We start from the raw sequence: 14,943 nt of genomic DNA on the forward strand, positions 1-14,943 counted from the left end.
AGAGAGAGAGCGAGAGCAGAAGCCCCAGTCTTCTTTTCCACATACAGTGCAAGGTATTCGGAATTGGAAATGATCTTAGCTGACATTTTTCTAATCTCCTACCCGATTCAGGAATTCTTTCTACAATAATCTTCACCAAAGGGCAGGAAGCCTGCTGTAAGACTAGAGGTCTCTTTCTGTTGGGCAATAACTTGATTCAATACAGCGTTATTGTTTGGTAGCTCAAGGTGGCACAGTTCTATGAGAAATTGGAACATGGAGCCCAAGTGATGGCTAGACCACCTTGTGGAAGGGAGAACATATGGGGCCAGTTTGGGGTCACCCTTATATGTTCCACCATGAAACCTAAATCCTAGTGCTTTCTCAGTGAGTGTCAATATATACATCAAAGGCATTTACATGGTCTTTAATTTGTGTAAATAAAATTGATTAGAAGTACTATATTAAAATTATTCATTTTTACATTTATTAATCAGGTAGAGAAGAGGAAGTTTTGTCGGTTTTCTGTAGCACACAAACATACAAAAGCCTCAGTCTACCTGAATTTTGCCAAAAGAATAAAACCTCTCTATTAACCAGTTTTCTGCATTATACTTTTCCAAGAGATTTGCGAAATACAAGGAAGAAGGTGATATTATGGATTAATGTAAATATTCATGGTCATACATATCTCTTAAATCTCAACTCAATCTCTTAAGTCTCTATGATGAAAGGGAATAAAAAGATCTTTATAATGATGGTCTCAAGGAACAATAAAATTTAGAATTCCCAAAGAACCTTTAAATTAGATCCAGTATATGGTTTGTATTTATGCAAGTAAACTGGTCTCAAGCATTTTAGGAACATTTAATGAGGATTTAACCAAAAAACAAACCAAAAAAAAAAAAACCAAAACAACAACAACAAAAAGAAAGGTTTTCTATTTGGGGTTCAGTTAACCAGAAAATTAAATTAACCAGAATTCTCCCATTTCCAGAGAATTTCAATTCATTGAAGTTTGACTTTTATTGTAATCCTAGTTCCTGCACAAGTGAATTTCACTTTCTAACTCATTCTTGTAGACTGCATAGCACGATGAACACCTTGACTGAGCAGGGCAGTGGTGGCTTTTTTGTTCTGGATTTTAATTATTGCTATATTTCTATATCTATATGTACATTTATACATATGCGTATAGATAGAGCTCGCTGCCAGAGGTGTTCATGTTTAAAGAAATATGAGTAGTTGATGCTCTCACTATGGTTTGACTTCTACCTTCCTCTTTAAAGCATACCTTTCCCCTTTCAAAGCTGCCATTTAGAATTCAGAAGTATTTTCCTAGAAATAGAACAATGCTTTCTACTCGTTTCTTAAAGTAGTGCACAGAAGGAAATGCATCGTGGTAAAAATCATTTATAAGTGAAATTATGTTTTGCTAAAAATCACCACCAGGAAGTGAAGAGCAAAACTCCTCAAGTAACAGACAGGCCAGATGGTCGGTCTATTTTTTTTTTTTAATGTAGTCGTGAAGTGGGAAATTTTGCTTGATTAAGAAGACACTGATCTTGATTTTCATTGAGCAGTTTTGAGGGCTGTTTTTTTAGTGGATATATATAAAACACACACAGCACACAGTTTTCATTCAGCCAGTTGATCATTTGTACCATTGTAAGAAGACATTCTAATGCGAATGTGAAGTATTAATGATACAGAAGTAAATGGGTTCCCAAGTCTCAGTTATGAAAGAACTTGGAATCTGCCCACTACCCTACAAACCCTCCATCATTACCATCTCCATCATATTGTTGTAGGGTCTGGTGTTTTGTTTTGTTTTCTTTTTATAACCCAGAATGGAAGAAAGGCTGTGTACCACAGTGGCTAACTAGGATTTTATGAGATACAGGGTAGACTCAGGAGAAAATAGAGATTTTGGAGTTCAACACTCCAGGGGGCTAATGTGTATAAAGGACCCGAGTTTAATCCTCGGAGCTGCCAGTCAGCATCACGATGAAGAAGCACCCATGCAAAGAATTGCTTCTGGATGCTGCTAGGAGGGGCAGGAAGGGGGATCAGAGCGCCCCTATTTGGACTATGATATTTTGGCATTTGATGCTTGGGGAAGTTGCCTGGCAGTGGCTTACGCACAACAAAACTCCCTTCTGGGAAGTCACCATGACATCATCTTGCACCCTTTGTCCAGCGCCCTGGCAGTGAGCGATTTCCCAATCTCTGTTCTAAGGATGAAAATGAATAGAGTTGTGAAACGGAATATTTGCATCCGTTTATAAGAGGGAGTCACTTGGAGGAATTTGTAATGGAAAGAATAGACTTAGACAACTGACAGAACTGTTTGGAATCATACCTTGGATCAAGTGTCTTGATTTAAATAAGGACAAGCTCAAGAAGCTTCGTAACAAGGGATAACCCACCAATCTTTACCTTAACATGATAAATCAGACATTAAAAAGGTTTTTCAATGTAATGCTTTCTCATGTAATTGTGATTCTCCAATTAATATTCATGTTTATTATCAAAATAAATGTACCCCACTTTAAGATATCTTAGCTACCTTGAAAGGTCACTGTTCTTAAAGCCAGATATCTTTTTATAAGTGATTTTTTAAGCCCTGGATTGCATCTCAAGTACTGTGTTTTCAATTTCACCTTTACTTACATTAAAAAATCCAGTTCTTATATAATTTGATTCAGTGAAAGGATAAAATATACAAGATGAAATGCACACATACTAGCTTAAAATGCAACATTTTTCTTTAAGGCTCAAGTAATCCTAAACAACAGACAAATAAGACACAAAGAAAAACAACAACAACAAAAATGCTTCGAGTCAAGTCCCTAAGATCATGCCTTTTAATATTAATTTCCAGGCAATGTCTTGATTTCCTGTTTTATAAATTACATTTATAATTTCCCTCAAAGATGCAACAAGGAAACATTTGGATAATGTAAGAAAAATCTTTCTGAGTTTAGCCTGCCCTGAGAATATTTTTTAAAAGACATTAGAAGCCTTGTGGCATTTATGGAATTTGTTTTCATATAGATTACAAATATTTTTGGCAGATGTCAAGCCTCCAAAGAAACATTTTAAATCTTGGTTTTTAGATCAAAAAGTCTTTGGGTTGGGGGTAATTCACTCTCTGAGAATGACTTGCTTTATAACCCCCTCTTGCTCCTGCCACTCCCTCCTCTCCTAAATCTTATCTGTTTTACTAGGAAGTACCTGGCACCCACCATCAGACTTCCCCAAGCTCTTCCCTTGGCTTCTGCTGGAGCTGCAATAGCAACCTTTTATTCTCCCAGAACAATTCCCTCTGTGGTCATCTCCCTCCAGCTCGCCATGTTTCGACTACTACTGCAACTTTTACCTAGCCAGTGAATTTATTTATTTTGAGATACGTTTTGTCATTGTTGTCACTGTCAATAAAACAATAGATCTCTCAGGCAATGAGATCTTCTAGTTTTAATTCCTCTTTGATCCTCCAGGCATGAAGCCCTGGCTGTACCTGTTTCCCCACTTTACTTTTCCTTCCTGAAATTTCTTCTAGAGAGGCAAAAGCAAAACCAATGACTCTTGAAATGTCTCTCTTAATTTCCTTCACACCCTTCCCTGTACCCTTCACTGCATGTCCATGGTTACTTTCAACTTTGGGTTAACATCCTGCCATCAAACACTCAGACATTCAGGGAATTCTAAGTACCATAGTTCCTGTTTTTTTGGTTCACTGTGTGATCGTGGCTTTTCTCTCTCAAGTTTCATTGCTAAAATAAATAAAGAGGTCACTGCTTTCCAATAATTCATCACTCTGTCTTTTCGTGTAGGAAATAGTAAAAGTTGGATTGTAATGTCTTTGAAAAAGAAATCTTTCCTTAAGCATATCTGAAACTAAACATTTAACAACTTGAAAAATTAATCACAACTCTTTGCCTAAATGCTGGAAAGTTTTTATCTTGAAATTAACATGTCTTTGCTTGTTGATTGGCAAGGGAAAAAAACAAAATATCAAGAAAGCCTGCACAGATATGAGTGGAAATATCTTAACTGAAACAGACCTGTATCTACCCCTCTACCTTCTATCATGTCGTCCTTTTTTTTCCTTTCATTTTATGTATGGTTCTTTAAAATTATCGTGGTTCAACCCATTTCCTGGAATATTTTATGTTTCCCTTATTAAAACGTAAGCTCTCCCAGGGCAGGCCTTTCTTTTCTCTCATATTCAGCAGTGCATTCCTAGTGCCGAGCGCAGGGCCTGGCATACCGCAAGGCCTCAAAAGTACAGGCAAGTGAAAGAATAATCAGAGAAATGACTTTCTCTCTGGTTTGACTCCAAAAGTAGTTCTAAAATTAAAAAAATACATGCTTAGTTAATAAAAGCCAAATTAATGTACATGTAAGATTTCTAATGTCATAAAAGTAACAAAACCAGCTTACTCTTCGAAACTCTTAAAATGAGTTTAGGTTAAGAATGAAGAGTTGAAGTTGCAGACCAGATGGATACAGGCTGGGCCTAATGAGGAAGTTATTAAGGGCTTTCTTTATTTGGGCAAATCTACATGTGAGGCCTACCTGCTCTCTGCCAGTTTTCCCAGTTCATCAGGTGGTATTAGAAGATGATGGGGATGAGGCGCAGGGAGCGCTTTTCTTGCGGTTCCTTTTATCTCTGGTCTTCCGTGGCTCAAGGTCATTCAGTGTCCGTTTACTACCTCTACTATAACTGCTAGAAAGCCTCATGGTGCTCTGATTTCTAGTGACCACTGTTGGCCAGATCTCCAGGAGGAGACAGGAGCAGTGTCTGTTGGGAAATAATTCTCCATGGATCTCTCAAGTTTCTGTACCTCTTGTGAGCTGAGGTGCTGATGGCCTTTGTTCCAGATTATCTTTTCAAGGATGTTTGTATAGCAGACAGCCTTAGAAGATCAAGATAGAGTGTCTCCATCCAGGGTAGAAGGCAGGTTGTTTGGTTGTTCATTATAACGTTGTGTCTCTCCCCAGGCCAAATGTCCAGCAGGTTTGCTTGCAATCAGTCCTAATAAAAGAGTCAGGTGTCCTAAGCTGGGGTTGTACAGCTCTGATACAAACCCCCTGCCTGTGCTGCGTGTGTCTGGGATGCTCTGTGGGACTTGAGTGGACAGAGGAACTGATATGAACGTGAAACACATGATACTTGCTGCCCTGACTAAAAGTGTCCTCTGTCTCTAATTCAGGGGTCGCATGTCTTCTGCCAGCGTCCATGAAACTAGTGGGCTAACCGAGTAGCTTTCAAATAGGACAAATCTGAAACCCTTTACTGTTTTTGATTGTCTCGCTAGCCCCCACCCCTGCCAGGGTCCCTTATTTCCTGCAAAATAAAAAATTCTGACAAAGGATTCACATGGGACAGAGAGCAGAGAACTGAAACCTCAAGATCATGGTGGGCGATCCAATGGTCATGAATAAAGTTATGGCAAAGCCTAGGAAATAGATTAGATTGTCTAGGTGAAGATGTTTATTAAAGAGTAATTAATATTAGGAATGCTATTTTATTTATTGGTCAGTTCCTTCACATGAGACACTCCACGAACATTATTGAATAAATAGATTTATATCCTTCCTGTTTCTAAAAGTGGTTTGAACAGGTTTCTAATAAAAAAAAATAGAGATAATTAATACATTCAGAGAAAAGTGAGAAGTGATTCAGAACCAGAGAGGAAGAAGGATATGGGAGCTACAAGTTTGCCAGGCACTTTTAAAACTTTGCCTCACTTAACCCTCAAAGGACCCTTTGAGATTGCTCTCATTGTCACATTTTACAGATAAGGAAACAGTATAAGATATGCAGAGTATCTGTGAGTATAAGATATGTTGAGTAGCTGCCTCCTATCCGCCCTTGCTAGGAAATGGCAGAACCAGGGTTTGAACTCAGGTTTATCTGGTTTCAAGGTACATGTTTCTTTGCACGACATCACACTGATGGTCTCACCCCAAAACTAGACCAAGGACAGGTTGGCCAATTGAGCTCAGAGCTTAACCCCAAGATTTCTGACAGCACATCAAAGAGAAAGCTGGATTAAATGCATTATCTAAAAGAAGAAATCCTCTCAGGCCCATCTCTCATCTCACAATAGAAGAAAAGGATGGGGAAAGAGAAAAAAAGAACAGTAGCAGAACATAGAGAAGAGGAAAAACCCTGCAATTTTACATGCAGTACAAGATAGGATATATTGTTTACTTTTTTGAGTCCTGTTAGCTTAGAGCAGGGGTGTCCAAACTGTGGCCCGCAATCCATTTTTAATTGGCCCGCAGCAAATTCCAAAAATATACTTAGTTTACTTAAATAAACCAGGTGAGGCAATATGTACTTCACCTCGAGTGAGTGGCCCGGCTGTTTGTGTGTTTTACGGCATATGGCCCTTGGTGAAAAACGTTGGAAAGAGTTTGAACACCCCTGGCTTAGAGACTGCAATAATAATAATTATTATTATTCTTATGTGATAAATCCAATAAACTATAGGACGATTTGATTAAATATATTGTCATTCTAGCAGCTTTAGCAGCATTTACATCAGAAGAAGAGTAGAGGATACAAGCATGACTTGACAAAACCAATCTGTTATATTAACGTTAGTTGCAATGATCGTTTCTAACACAGAAGCCATTCCATAGCTTCTCTGGGAGTTCTTGAAGGCTGTATTTGAAGGTTTCATTTAAAAAGTGTAAGTTAGAATATGTTCTGAATGGATAGATGTTTTTTCTTTTTGTAAAAAATTCCGTTTCCTTAGCAATATATACTAAATAAGCTCAGTTATTTAATTTAAAAAACAGTATCTTATTTTAGATGGGGCAAAACATATCTAGCAATTTCAAGAAGTGGATCATGGGTTGGAAAGTGAGTGATTTAATGTGATTTGAAAGCACTTTTAATTTTATGCTACTTTAAACTCTGTGTGTGTGTGTTTTGATGATAACCTAATTTTATTGCCCCTGACTTAAAGATCTCTTGCTACCTGGAAAACTAGTTCATCCATTAGTATTTAAATCTGTTCAAAGTATGTTTGCTCGAATTTCTCCCAAGAAGCACCCGCCTTTGTTCTGTGGGGACGCACAGTTCCGACTCTGTTCTTAATATCCTGTTTTCATTTGTCAGCGCAGTTGTCCTTTTCATTGCCATGTTCCCGTCATTCCCCTTCTCCCGTGTGGTGCTTTGCAATAACAATTCAGAACAAAAGAGTCACTCCTCTTTCTGTTGCCTTCAAAAAAAAAAAAAAAAGACTCCATTCCCTGACTGTAGGGCTTCAGTGATCACGGGAAATCTTTAAAGCATGCTCTTCATAATAGTTAACCAGGAGTTGTGAATAAGGGTTACTTTTCTTTATTTTTTAAGATCACAAAGTAGCTTCAGGGTATTGTGAGCATGAGGTTTTTGTGTGTGACTAACTTTGAAGTCCAGCGAAAAAGTGATTTCCTTTGAGAAAAGGGGCTGTCATATTTGAGAGAGTTTCCCAGTCCAGTTCATACAATAGGAATCAGTTACTATGTAACATTGTCATTATCTCAGTGAGTCATGGGACCAGATTGGTTGTTCCTGTCGTTGAATTTAAGCTTTCCAGTGTTCAGAGAACAATTGTGAAATGCCACATTGGCCAGCATCAGCAACTATTTATTGATTCATTTCTCTCCTGGAGGATAATAAGTGGGAAGGGGAAAGTGTGTGCTTTCTCTGTCTTCTAGAGGGTTTTTTTTTGTTGTTGTTGTTTTTTAAATAAAAGAAGTAAGAAAAAGTTTCCCCAAGAGACAAGTGTTTTTCCAGGTGGAATCTACTTGCTGCAAAAATCCAGCTCAACTGGTCTGTCCTTCAGAGACTAGACCTCTTAGGTCATTTTGCTAATTTCTAGGCAACTCTTTTCAGATAGGAGTAGGCGGGTTTTTGTTTTTTAATACATAAACTATTGACAGGTTTCTATTTTTGGAGGAAAGAAAGTTTCCGAAATGTAGGAGGTCTGTGAAGAGTGAATTCTATCAAGTCCCAAGTAATTTGGCAAAGGTGCTTTTGCTTGTGTGTGTGTGTTCGGGGGGAGGTATGCATACATATGGACACATACATATTTAACTAATTCTATTGCAGACACGTGGGATTTTATATAGACATGGACGTAGTTCTATGAATATGTACAGAAATGCTTATTGAACTGTAAATACACTTGGAAAAGCGTTCAGGGAGGGTGGTTGCACCAGCACCCATGGCTTCCATTTCTGCCACCACCACGCTGTTGGTCCCCTCTCCGGGCAGATCGATTCAGACTTCAAGTTCTCACTCTCTTCCTTCTCTTTGAAGTCTACAATCCCAGCCTTCAGAAGCAAACTCTTGCCTGACACCCAGTACAGGATAGACCTAGAAAACACCAGTCATTTTCAATGTAATGTAAAAGAGGTCCCATTTGCCTTTAAAACTGCATGCTTTATTTCTTCACATAAACTGTAAAAGACATGAAATGTCTAAGACCCTCTGACAGTGGAAAATTTCCTATAAAGGTTGTCAGATTACGCTCTTCAGAAGATTATAAAATGTGTTGTTGTTGATCATTTTCTTTTGTTTTTGAGGGGTGGAGTAAATGTTTGTTTCCTGATGTTTCAACTTGAGATGTTCAGGCTAATTTTCCACTACAATGCCAACATGTCTCAGAAATTTTGACAATTTTAATGTTGTTTTAGCAAAAGCGATGCTTTTCAATGTCTTAATTAAAAGTTTTTTCATGTACTATTAGGTGATGTAAGCATGTCTTTCCCGTGGGCAGTGAGGACTTCTTAGGGAAGTCATCTGTCTATGAAATTGAGCAATCCCTTTGTTTATTGTTAAAAGAGAAATCAAATTGTGATGTGTAGAGACATAAGCCAAGAAAATATATGTTTGCATTTTGATGTCCAAACATGTAAAGCATGCTTTGGTTCACTGCGGGCTGTTGCAATGCCGTAAAAAGTAGGCGTCACGATGTGCAAACTGCCACACGAGGAAGCAGTTCTTTCCTCCTGTCTGCCCTTTATCAAGAGTGTTCTTTAAACACCTTTGGTGGAGTCCAGATGTCTGGTGTATAAATGGACTCATGCAGGTTTGCAGTCAGCATGTTTGTTTTGGTTTGGTTTGGTATTTTTACACTTTCCTGGTGACTTACTTTAGTTACAGTTCTGGTCTTGCATCGTGATAGGCAACATCCTTGAAAGAAGTGCAGTGCACAGGACACGTTGCTTTTTGCTTTTAGGAAGAGAACTTCCCCTTCTTCCTTTAGACAATCAATTTTTACAAGATTACTTTCCATTTTCAATTCACTCTTTCTTTGCTATTCTGGAGACTGAAATTTGGGACACCCAACACAGATTTGCTGTGTGTGTTTATGTATGTATTATATGTATATATTCACATGTGACATGTATATATGATATGCTGTGTGCATAATATATACATGCATGCATGTACGTGTATGTAAAACTTGTTTGTGTATATATACATATGTACATGTTTCATACACACGTATTTTTTCATTTGTTGATCCGGATGGTAGATTGCAATTTAGATCTCTATTTTTGGAAGAAAAGGTGACTCTGCTTTATTGTGTCTGTACAAGAGATCACTCTTCCTGATTTTAACATTTTTAAAAACTTCTTCCAAATATTGTATGTTAATTCAGAAGATAGACACAAAATAGTAAGTATATTATTTTTAAAAAAACAACAGCATCCAGAGCATAATGTGAGCATGTGTTCAGTAGGACACTGCAAGGGCCAAAATGCACGGGAGGTGAGCGCCCATTGCTGACCCCCGGAGCTGGGCAGAAGGGCTCCTGTTGGCAATATGGAAAGCTGGCATCCAGTGCTCAGCTGTAGGACACTGACCCGCTGTTGGTCCCTGTGAGCAATGAGGGTATACACATTCCAGTGCCAAGTTATCAATTTTGGGGGACAAGGCAGTGGGTGTAGACCTGACCTGAGCCGTCTTTTCATCTGATTTCAGTTGAACATTGAGTGGGCGAGGGCACAGGGAAATCACGACGGAGTCCGTGGAAAGGCATTTGGAAAGCAAGAGGGAGTTTTGATTCTTCAACTCAGCAACCCTGGCTGGGTGGATGAGGTGGAGCTGGCCTTCCTGGAATTGTCGCGTCGATTTTCCTGTTGTGTTTCACTGTTGACGCTCTCACAGACACACAGGACCGCTCCAGCACTGCCTGCCACCCACCATCTGGTCTCGGTGGCCTTTCTGTCCTTTCGTGGGTTCCCATCCTCTGCCTACGGCGATGTTTCTTCAAAAAGAACTAGGGTGCAGTCCATTGGTGGGTATTCAAGGTGATCTGTTTGTAAGAATCTGGAGAGATGTAAAAGAACTATTAAGGACAAATGTGCTATTTCCTGTTGTTAACCTGTTTAACAGTCGTTCGGTAGGGGGAAAAATTGCATTTCTGAGATTGTTAAAGGGGTTAAGACAGAGCAGAATGGGTCAATTTTTCCTGGTTAACTCAGGATTGATTTTTTGTATTGCCATTTTTGTCTGTTTGTTTGTCTGCTTGTATAAATGAACTCCAGAAGGTGCATTTAAGCATTCTTTTAAGTAATTGTGGGAGCCTAGGTTTCAATTAAAATAATCAGACAGTGTGACCTAGCTCCCATTTCTCCTTAATTTTTATCATTAAAGCTTTCTTATCCCTAGAGACATCTGCCATGCTTTCAAGTGATTCTTTTCCGGAATGTTCATTCATTATTAATCAGGTTGCATGGTCAAGAGGGTATGTGATTATTTGAAAGAATGTCCTAGAGATCCAATTACTAACAAATGATCGTGTTATAGACAGATTTGGAAGTACAGAAAAGGTTTTGTTAACAGTTTAATTCAATTTGCATGAATTCCATCAGGTAGATGTTTGGTGAAGTTGAACGTCTTCCCTGGTTCTCACTTTAGGTATCAGGTAAAACATTTTAATACTCTTTCGAATAAAGGTGAAATGACAAGTTACTAAAAATATTGGACTAATTAGTTTAAGTTATTTTAAAACTTGTAGCTAGTGTCTCTGTGCTTATCTGCTTGTCACTTTTTTTTCCATCAGTCCCTCTGGTGCCCTAAAATTTGGTTGGCAGAAATTCTTAGTCTAGTGTCACTGATTAAGTGAATGTGTTTGAGTGTACTGATAGTCAGAGGTTAACCACAGTGGTATTTCAGAGGCATTACCTATAGACTGTTTCGGGATCACTTTTTTTTCCACCTGTTCCTACTCGATGTATTATTTGTACTGTTGCTTTAAGAACCGCTTTGCATTTTTAACTGCTCTCTGCCATAATCCACCGATGGAATACAGCCTGTGTTGTGATATCAATTTCCAGTCTCTCAGAATGCCTTTAAAATTCAATTGGATCTCTCTCGCCCCTCTTCCCCTCACTTCATGGCCTTGTTTTATTGTGCGTTTACTGACTCACCTGCTTCTCAAATCAGCCAGGGTATTAATCAGTAAAGTAGCATTTAGGTAGTATGTTTATTTTGTGGATTTTATAACTCAAAGGTAAATACTAAATCATGACTGAATATGCAGACATTGAGTGCTTGTATGATATTATTTAAAATGCTCTATTTGTGGTGAATTAATCTTGGATGTAGCAGCCAGTTTTTAGAGTTTCTGTTAGATAATGTTTTGTGATGAGAGATTATGTTTATCTGAGATGAGTTTAGTCCCCGTCACAAACCCTGCCTCCTACACTGAGGCTAATATCCAGTGTTTCACAGTTCTGAAGTTGTGAGTCCTCTGAAAGTCTGTATTTCTGCTGATGCAAGATAAAAAACATTATTCCACAATCCTTAAAAATGTACTCCACCTATGGTTCTATAATAGGCATAAATTCATAGCAAAAATCCAGATGGCAATAAATCAACTAAACCTTAATTACCCATGTGAAGAGGGGATAGGAAATTGACTTGATTGTGTTTCTGAAATTTAGGACCATAAAGAATTAAATTTATACGCAGCATTTCTGATGCTGTCTCTTTTTCACGACCCTTTTAAGAGTTTCCTTTTCCAAATCATTTTTATGTGGCTTGGTGTAACATTGTACAGTTTTGGCAGTGTGTTTGTCACCTCAGTTATGTTTTGGTAAATTTAACATCAAGCTTAGATCCCATACCTCAGAGGATATTTGGGGGTAAAAAAAATGGAGGAAGTGCCTTGGGAATCATCTGGGCAGTGGCTGAAAGCCACCTGGTATTAACAATTGATCACAGGCCACCCAGTGTTGATATCCAAGTTTATTCCTTGGTCTTGTGACTCATTAATTTCGCTCATAGTGATGGCTTTCAGAACTGTACGAAGTGAGGGACTGAAAGTAAAATTATTGGTGGCTAGAATGCTTGCTCTTTTTCATATACTACAAATGAGAAAAATGATTATTTTTCATAGACTGTGCAGACGTGACAAAGAATACATACAGGGAAACATTGAGAATGTTATATGTAATATGATTAAAATATTAATCCCTCCATTAAGAGAAATTTAGAATAAAAAAGCTCGTGGATGACATGATGACAATTGAATATACCCTTATTCTAGTAGGTGATTGAACTCATAGAACGCATTTGGTCTGGAGACTCCTAATTTTGGGTCACTTATTGAATATATGAGTGAAATTTCCATACTCTTGGGATTTTGAATCAGAAAGCCTGCTCATTGACTTTGGCCGTTTAAACCTTGCAATGCATGCCATCTTCACAGGGGTCCTAGGTGTTTCTTCAAAGTGCAGGTTATCTTCATTGTGTGATAATAGAGGTCAGGACAGAATGCAAGGAATAAAGTTGTGAAATTCTAAAATGAGCTAGCAGGACGGTGGCAAGGGTTGTGACAACATAGGCAGGGGTTTAAATGTTTTCTCTGCAGTGACTTGCCAGGTCAATAGTTTTGCCTCCTACTTCAAAAGAAGAGGCAAAAAAGGTGAACCCAACAGACATGAACCCACTTCACTTCCATCTCCTTGGTCTATAGTAATAGTCCGTAAAGCACCCATCCTCAGTTCCCCGTCTCCCTTCTCAAGCCCAAACCCTACGTCTGAACTCAATTTTAAGTCCTGATGTCCTTTCTCTCTGGAAACTTTCTCCCTCAATCTGTTTCCTCCCAGATCCTGTACCTTGGACAAACGAAAGTCCTTGTCCCTCTGGGAAAGTCCTCCTTCTGGTAAGAGTGTTGTCTCAGGATGATGATACCTGGAGCCCAGAGGGAGCAAGCGGCCATCTGCCAAGGCAACTGGATTAGCCAGATCCATGTAGCAGCCAGTTTTTAGTTTCTGTTAGATAATGTTTTGTGAGGAGAGATTATGTTTATCTGAGATGAGTTTAGTCCCCGTCACAAACCCTGCCTCCTACACTGAGGCTAATATCCAGTGTTTCACAGTTCTGAAGTTGTGAGTCCTCTGAAAGTCTATATTTCTGCTGATCCAAGATAAAAAACATTATTCCACAGTCCTTAAAAATGTACTCCACCTATGGTTCTATAATAGGCATAAACTCATGGCAAAAACTCAGACGGCAATAAATCAACTAAGTTTCCACCCCTGTTGATTGATTTTCCTTAACCCTAAAAAGCATGTGCTTCTTACATCCAGGTTTATCATGGGGAGTTTTCAGGGGAAGGTGGTCTTTTGGCTCAGGCCACCCATTCGTGATTGGCTTCAAATTTAGACCGAATGTTATCTCCATATGACGTTTGTGTTTGTGTGTGTGTGCTCATGCATGCATGCCTGTATCGGTCCCAGAGCTAATCTGACTATATTGAAAGAATGAGATGAATTATATAACTTGAAACCTGGATCCCATTACTGATTACTCTGTTGTATACTAAGAAATAGTATTTTTCAATATATACTTCAGTTATTTTGTGAATAGGATAATTATATTGCTTTGTGTTTTTCAGTTAAAAGCTTTACTTTGCTAACTGCAAGCATTTAAGACACATCACACTATTTAGAGCCATCTTTTAAAACAATTATTTGTTTAATATGAAATTGCCAAATACAACAAGTGGCCAGGGTTCTTTGGGCCTCTAGGAGGTTCTGCTCTCATCTTAGGAAAACAGAAAACGACAACAAGAAAATAAACATGAAACAAACAAGCAAAAATACCTCACAAAGGGAAAAATGATTTGTGCTAGAAAGAAAAGCAAAGGCAGTTGCTGAGAGCAGCAAATGGTCCCATTTCCTGGGTCCGTGGTATAGAAGGTGAGGGGAGTACGGCTGAAGAAGCAGTTTGGGGGAAACTTGGGCAAAGCTTTGAAAACGGAGATCAGGTGCCGGATTCATACTTTGGGCAGCAGGGGGCTGTGCCATGTTTTCCTCCTTTAAGAGAAGTGACAGGAAAAAGCTGTGGTGCCAGAAACTTGTTGCAAAGATAAAACGGAAGGACAGAAGATTGGAGGTAAGATGCCGTGTTTCCCCGAAAATAAGACCTAGCCGGACAATCAGCTCTAATGCGTCTTTTGGAGCAAACATTAATAGGAGACCCGGTCTTATTTTACTATAATATAAGACCAGGTAATATAATATAATATAATATAATATAATATAATATAATATAATATAATATAATATATAATTAATATAATATAAATAATATAAGTAACATAAATAACATAAGTAACGTAATGTAATGTAATGTATTGTAATGTCATGTAATATAATATAATACCGGGTCTTATATTAATGTTTGCTCCAAAAGACGCATTAGAGCTGATTGTCCGGCTAGGACTTATTTTCGGGGAAACACGGTAGCAAATTAGGAGTTGATTTTATTTTGGTTTTTGGTACTAGTTTAGGAATGCAGTAACGAATATCTGGAGCAACACAAGCAGTGGGAACAGAGGGAAGGAAACTAGTCAAAGAACTCCTAAGGCTTGACACTTACACGCATTGGCTAATGATTTGGATCTAGGGGACAGAGAGCGTATAGTTTCTTATGAA

General features: G+C 38.4%; 1 protein-coding gene across 6 annotated transcripts in view; it reads left to right on the plus strand.

Moving 5' to 3' along the window:
- MID1 (midline 1) overlaps positions 1-14,943 on the plus strand; it is a 332,040-nt gene that overhangs the window by 205,695 nt on the left and 111,402 nt on the right. Inside the window, exon 1 of one of the 6 annotated variants that reach the window (XM_081041910.1) lies at positions 10,144-10,292. The exons of the other annotated variants lie outside the window; for them this stretch is intronic. The gene's annotated coding sequence lies outside the window, so the exon portion shown is untranslated. Of the gene's footprint in view, positions 1-10,143; positions 10,293-14,943 lie in introns of those variants that run through there. 6 annotated transcript variants of the gene reach the window in all.

This window comes from Rhinolophus hipposideros (genome assembly GCF_964194185.1).
Source record: "Rhinolophus hipposideros genome assembly, chromosome: X".
In the NCBI taxonomy this organism is placed as follows: domain Eukaryota; kingdom Metazoa; phylum Chordata; class Mammalia; order Chiroptera; family Rhinolophidae; genus Rhinolophus; species Rhinolophus hipposideros.